Source organism: Sciurus carolinensis, chromosome 1 (assembly GCF_902686445.1).
Source record: "Sciurus carolinensis chromosome 1, mSciCar1.2, whole genome shotgun sequence".
Lineage (NCBI taxonomy): Eukaryota > Metazoa > Chordata > Mammalia > Rodentia > Sciuridae > Sciurus > Sciurus carolinensis.
In genome coordinates this window covers 140,128,037-140,134,923 of record NC_062213.1, presented here as the reverse complement: position 1 = coordinate 140,134,923, position 6,887 = coordinate 140,128,037, and positions in this window count along the sequence as shown.

Below are 6,887 nucleotides of genomic sequence, written 5' to 3'. Positions count from 1 at the left end.
TCTCCTGGTAATAGGTAGCAGCTCCTGACAGACCCTCTCACGGCACTGGCTCTCCATTTCCATCATTGTAGCCTTTTCCTTGACTGGAAGGCTATCTACAGTAAGAGTATCACTGTTACTATACTCAGATAATTGTAGTATCTTTTGTGCTTTTCCTATATCCTATCTACATTTTTGCAAATGTTTCCTTTATTAACCTACACACAATTTATACTGTTGCAGTGTGTCACATGTTCCTCCTCTCCAAGACCTGGGTTAATATCTATATGCTCACTCAGAAGGTGAAAGACTTGAGTCATGCCTCCCCTAATTGTAAATATTCCTAGATTCTAGCTTAGTGAGACAGAATATTTGCAACAATCAGGCAAAGCAAATTATTACCCACACTGAGGCAGCAAAAATAAACTGAAGTCAAAGAGCCAGGTGAGCAGGCCCCCCAAGGTTCCAGAAAACTGCCCAGGGTAGATGGAGTTTTGTCTGCACACATCCACATCACACCTTAGTTGAGGGGCCCTGAAAGCAACTTTTGGGTTTTAAACCCTGAACATGACTTGGTTCATGTTTTCACTTCTCCTAGAATAAGTAAAATTCTGGGTGGAAAAAAAGATTCAGTCTATCTTGTTCTAGACGTAGCCCTTCTTATCTCAGAATTATGTTTTTTCAGTACATTTTGCCTGAGAATTGAAAGCAATATGAGGGAAGAACTGGTTAGGTTAAAACAATCCAGGAACCTATCCTCCTGTGCCGATGTCTCCATAAACTGGACAGTTCCTTGACTCCAGAAAATTGATGAATATCCATCTTAGGATTCCTTCCCTGATCCCCATGATTGCTCCCAACTTTAGTATCGATGGCCTTTCCTAGAAATTACATGGATATTGGTTGTCTTTTAAATACTTTATCAGTGAATTAAGGTCCAGCTCAAGGGCAATGTCTTCCATAAAGCCTTATTAACTGTTCTTGCTCCATGTGCTTCTCGTAACAATTTGGCTATCTTCCTTGGGGCTTAAAACACCACCTCAAAGTTTTCTCATTTGAGTATTAGAGCTGTGTCATTACATGTAAGTTTTTACAACCAGAGACTTTCAATGAACAGTCATTAAATAACAGATAAGGGACTGTGCCAGATGAAAGGGGAAGAGGATATGAAGAAAACACAAGCTAGTAATTTGGAGAGTCCCAGTTTCTATCAGCTTATTCTGCAAAGAAGGCTGTACCTAACATCACTTAGGTTCTTTGATAGTAATGTTCTAACACAAGTGTAATCACATTATTATATCACTCCTCTGGATGCCACTCCCTACACCAGGAAACAAAACAATCTTTGTCGGCTCCCTTTGTTTTTGAAATGAATTTAAAATTACTGAGTATCATATAGAAGCACTCAAAGTAAGTAACACTGGCCAATCTAGATTTAGTGTTCATTCTACCATACCAACATTCTCTATTGGTCATGCCATGTTCCAGTTCATGCCCTGTGCCTCTGACATTGCACACTTTTGTTCTTATTTTATCCTTTATCATCATTTCTCTCTGTTAGAAGGAGGGTGTTGCTATAAAGATCCAGATAGAATTCCAACTTTCCCACCAAATCATTCCAACTCCAATGAATGGCAATCCACTACCGGAGTTTGCCTTTTACCAACATCAACAGCATCCTTATATGCCCTTCCCATTAGATTCCAACCTTTCAGGTGAAGAGATCAAACTTATTCACACTTGCAGCCTGATAGTGTCTAGTAGGCCTCCTCCGCACATGTATTTTGAGCTCAGTAAATATTTCTAAAGTGAAATGACTTCCACTGTTGTAATTAAGCGCAGTGTGACCTTTCTTCAGGTGGTAGAAGTGAGCTGAGCGGCATGAAGGGTAATATAAAGTTAGGTACATTTGCAAGTGTTAACCTTATTAGTCTTCATTTAAATTAAAAACTGCATTAGCTTAGTTTCTACTTGACAGAAGACTGTTTGGCTTCCATTTCCTTTCTTGCCAAGCAGAATCACTCTCAAAACCCGCAAAAGACAAGTTATATGAGGTTATCTTTTTTTACTCCTTTTGAATTTACCTTTCACTTTAAAAAAAAAAAAATGAAGCTTCAAAAATTATTCACCTGCTTGTAAAAATGATTGTGTGTTTAAGTAAAATCTGAACTAAATGTAACTAAGATGCAAATGTCCACAATTCATAAAATAAATGATAAGATTTGACCCCTTTATTAAATTTTTAAAATATTAAAGAGACTTTTTTAAAAAAAAATCTAAGAATGTTCTTTTTTTTTTTAAATAAATCTCCAAAGCTACCTATGGATTTATTGAAATATTTATGATAAAACGAAATCCAGAAGCTTTATGTTGGTGGCATCAGAAAGAGGTTGAGTGATAGGCATGATCCAATTCTTAGGGTGAATTATTAAAAATATATTCTTCTTTACAGATCAAGAATTGAAAGATCAAGCAGCACAGTTCAAAAGTTGAAAGAGATTAGATAAAAGATGGGTTGTGCAGAAGAACCCAAGGAAGAGATGAAACAACTGGTGAGTTGGTCACTGAATTTTATTGCATGATATATGTGTACGAGAGAGCTTGCATTTTTTAAAAGAGTCTGTTCCTGTATGATATTAGTTTCAAATATCATGTTTATAATTGCCCCATATAAATAAAATAGATATTTACTTAATACAAGTACTTCTGCTAGTAAAATAAGTATCTAGTATTTTTAAGAATTTATCAAAGTCCTCATGTATTATTTCATTTAATCCACATAAGATCCTTACGAGAAAGATACTATTATTGCCCTTATTTTACAAGAGAAAAATAGTGAATAATTTCATAATTTGCCTGAAGTCAAACAGAACAAGTGGTAGAGAAAGGCTTTGATTGTAGTTTTGTCTCACTTCAAAGTCTTAATTATTCTTTATATTAACTCCCTTATTTAACATGTAATACGTAAGTAAAAAATAAACTTTGTTGAAAGTACTCTGATAGAAATTAAATATGCCTCTTAGAATTTGTTCATTTATTACCTGTCCTATAATTTTGATATGATATTCTGTAATTACTAACTCATTTCATAAATGTTATCAGAGAGCTATCATGGTCTATTTGTGTTTTATCAACTAGAGATATGAACAAATTGTAGTCTTGCCCCTCAAACAACACATGGGCTAGTGCAATACATAGACAAGTTACTATGTGATTATGACATTACAGATAAATGACACTCTAACAAGAAATCCAACAGTGAGCACCAAGCCCAGTCTTGTTTCTATGTTTGTGTTTGGATGTGGAGTGTCATCCTTCATGAGATATGCCATTTTTGTGGAGACCTGAAGGATGAGTTTTGAAAGTTAACTGAGCAAAGGGAAAGAATCAAGCAGAATGATGTACAATCACAGAGGCACAGAGTTGAGAAAGAAAATTAAATAATCAGATAACAGTGTTTCATAGTGGCCAGGAATATGACCAGGAAGGAAAGAAGGTGGAAAGTGGTTTTCTGTGTCACATACTTCACACCATTAATCCCAAGTATAGAAAATGTTGTCTCTCCAACTAAAGGAGATCCAACAGGTTATATCCTCCTTATTTAGTAATGAGTTAGTTATGCAAGATATCCCAGATTGCTCCAGACCATTAAACTCTTAAAATTTTCACTGGATCCTTATTTTTTTAGAATTTATTTCCTAGGATCTATAGTGTATAAGTGTTACCATGGTCTCCAACATACCTATTAATTCTTGTTTATCTAGACCATTTAATAGGTATCATTGGTAAAGTGAACCACAGTGATGTTCTATGAAAATTTGTATGCAAGCATTCAAACTATATTCTGACAGAAAAAGAGAAAGTAACATAGTCGTAGAGTTAGACCATAAATGTATATTGTTGCAGTATTGGGGTGATAGGAGTGTGAACCAACCACATATCACAAAAGTAATGTGCTTCTAACAGGCTCCTATGAAGATACTGGCCCAGCAGCTGCAATTGGGGATATTACTTGATTGAATTTGAGGCAATCTATTGTAATTTTTCAGAATACACCTTTTTTTTTGGTTGGAGTAGTGGAATGAATTAAATGATGATATGATGGGTACTGCCATCTCTGAATTCTTTAGACTTTGAGGGTTACATTACTCTCTGACATTTTCCCCAGGATGCAGTCTTGTTTTTGACCTCTACTTTGGTGTGGGTAGGATTGAAGGCAGTTTTAGAGATTTCCCTGGATCCTCCCAACTATACAGTGTGTTTATAGTTCAAATATTTGGAAACTAACCACTGGGTTTGTCTGTAGAAAAAGTTTTTTGGACCTGGGGCAAGGATCCCTTTACAACCTGCCAGGATCCCTTTATGCCTTCATTCTAAGGGAATATTTTGTATCACCATAGACCATGGTCAACTAAAATCTATGTCCAATTGTCTTCAAATATCAGTGTCTACCAATATCCACAGCATATTGTTTCTTGAGTTAAAGATCACAGTAGTATTAGGGGTACTCTGGTGAATTGGCCCCATAGATGTTTGTATGATGACTACTACTTCCACATAATGGGTGCTGGATTTGAACAATGCCAAGTACAGAAACTAGGTAGAGGACTATGACTTTTTATTATAGCAGTTTCCCTTAGCCTCCTGACCATCTAACTGGCTTTTTTGGATTATTTAGACTGAGGAACCCTTGTTCAGTACTCATCTTCATTACCCTTGCAAACAATCATTTTATAAGACATATCTCCAGCTTTCTGTCAGTCACTGCCACCCTAACCTGGTGCTCATTAAGATAACACTACCCTTCTTGTTCCACTGTTAAGCACCCTTCTTGTACCCTTATTATTACAATTTTGGATCCAACAATCTCTATTATTATTATGAAACTCTCCTCTATATTAGCTTATGGTCAGTCCTGATCTAGAGAGGACAGCTACCAGTGAGGGTCTTGGAACATTCCACATAGATTTCATATATGGAATGTCCTCTGGGACTTCCTGTGACACATAAGTCTTGGGAAACATTTTCAGTCCTAAGGAAATAGTTTTATTAATAGTTTAATTAATAGTTTTATTAAAGCTTTTTGACTACTTCCTTCTCCATCTTTCTTGTTAATTCCTACATTTCAACTTTGCTTTGTAGATAACATTATGTTTTCCCAGTTCCCAAGACCCATTCCTACAGGCTTTTTGCACCACTTCCCAAGGGTTTTACTATGATAACAAATCCTAAGTCAAGTGAGCACTCCCATATTATAAAGTCTCTCTTATTCAACTTTGTGTTCTACTATTTCTTTTCTGGGTATCATATACCCTTCCCTGCTTTCTGCAGGTGTGTTGTGGTTAGGTTTGTATGTTCTTTGGAGTATGCTCTTTTTTCTTCCCTCAGTAATTGCAACTTATCCCCAATTAAGTTACATTGTACCTTGACATTATTTTGGTCTTTTGATCAGGAGGTATGATACTCATTGTCTTGTAAGACAAGGCTTTGACTTTTCTTCAAGTGATAGGATTAGCCTTTCACAGGGAAATATAGGCCATTTATGGAGACTCAGATAGATAGCAGAATCTAGAGATAAAAATTTGGGATATATATCCAAATATTCCCCTCTCAAAATGTCAAGTTGCTCTCCTCATTCTGGGCCTTGACCCTGGCATATGACTTACTAGCACTGAAATTCAACCTTCTCTGGAGCTCCACTACACTAATAATTAAGCCTGAGTTTAATTATCAGCTTTTTATCCTCCATGTACAACAGATTATATCATTTTATATGTTCCTTAAGGCAATTCCTGAGGAGGGAATTAGCTCTGAAAACTCAGTAGTAACTACTCGTGGCAAATAGCAGAGTGGATGCCTATGTTCAGTGACTAGTCAGAGTATCCAAGAAAGAACAGTTTCTTTGGTTAAAATAGTAGACATTTCATCACTTTAAGTATGGATGACAAGAATCAGAATCAAAATTATAAAGAGCAAAAGGAAAACCATACATATAGTTTGGAAAGATGGCATAAATGAGATCCAAAGTTCATGCAGTGGCATTGGCCTTATGTTCAAGAAAGGATGCCTAATCTGTTGAAACGAGTGGGAAAGAGAAAAGACTGTAGATTCAAGAAAGTTTTTAGGCTTTTAGCAAGCAGTTGGATGACTCTTATCTGATGGAAATAAGGTAGAAGGCATAGTCATCTTGAACCACAGGACACTGCTGACTATTGAAAAATAAAGAAGTGTTGAAAACATTTTATTAACTGAAAAAATATTCATCATGCCCCTACTGTGTGCTAATGCAGAGTGTAGGGAAAAGTACTATCTGGATAAACAAGTTAAAATTGACATGGATTGTGGAGGTCCAGATTCAGCTGCAGTTAAGAACATTTTATAGAAGCAAACTGTCTCATTGTGTGACTTTCTCCAATAGCACTCAGCTGAGTCAGAGTAGAATGGAAAATGGTGCACTTGGGCCAGTTCAGAGTTGAAATATTTCCACATGAATTTACTGAAAATAAACATGAGTAGGACAGTGCCAGGATGTTTTATTCTGAATTTGGGGGGTGGGACTTAGGAAGGTAGAGACCCACACATAATAGACATCATGATTACATGTTGGAAGAGATGCTGCATTAGGAAGAGTTGAACATGCAACCTGGAAATAGAAGTTGTTTTTAAGGCATGATTTGGGCACAGATCTCAGGTGACCATGGGAGCAGATAGCTGATAAGAAAGCGGAATTCATTGCAGATGAGGAAGTCAGTGAACTCCTTGCCACACAATCAAATCTTTCATATTTTCTATTCTCATCGTGATTGCTCATTCAGTATTTAAAATCATTAATGCCTTTCACGAAACACAAGAAACTGGTTTCTTGTCTACTTCTCTGTCTTCTTCATCTCTCTTACCTTTGTTTGCTT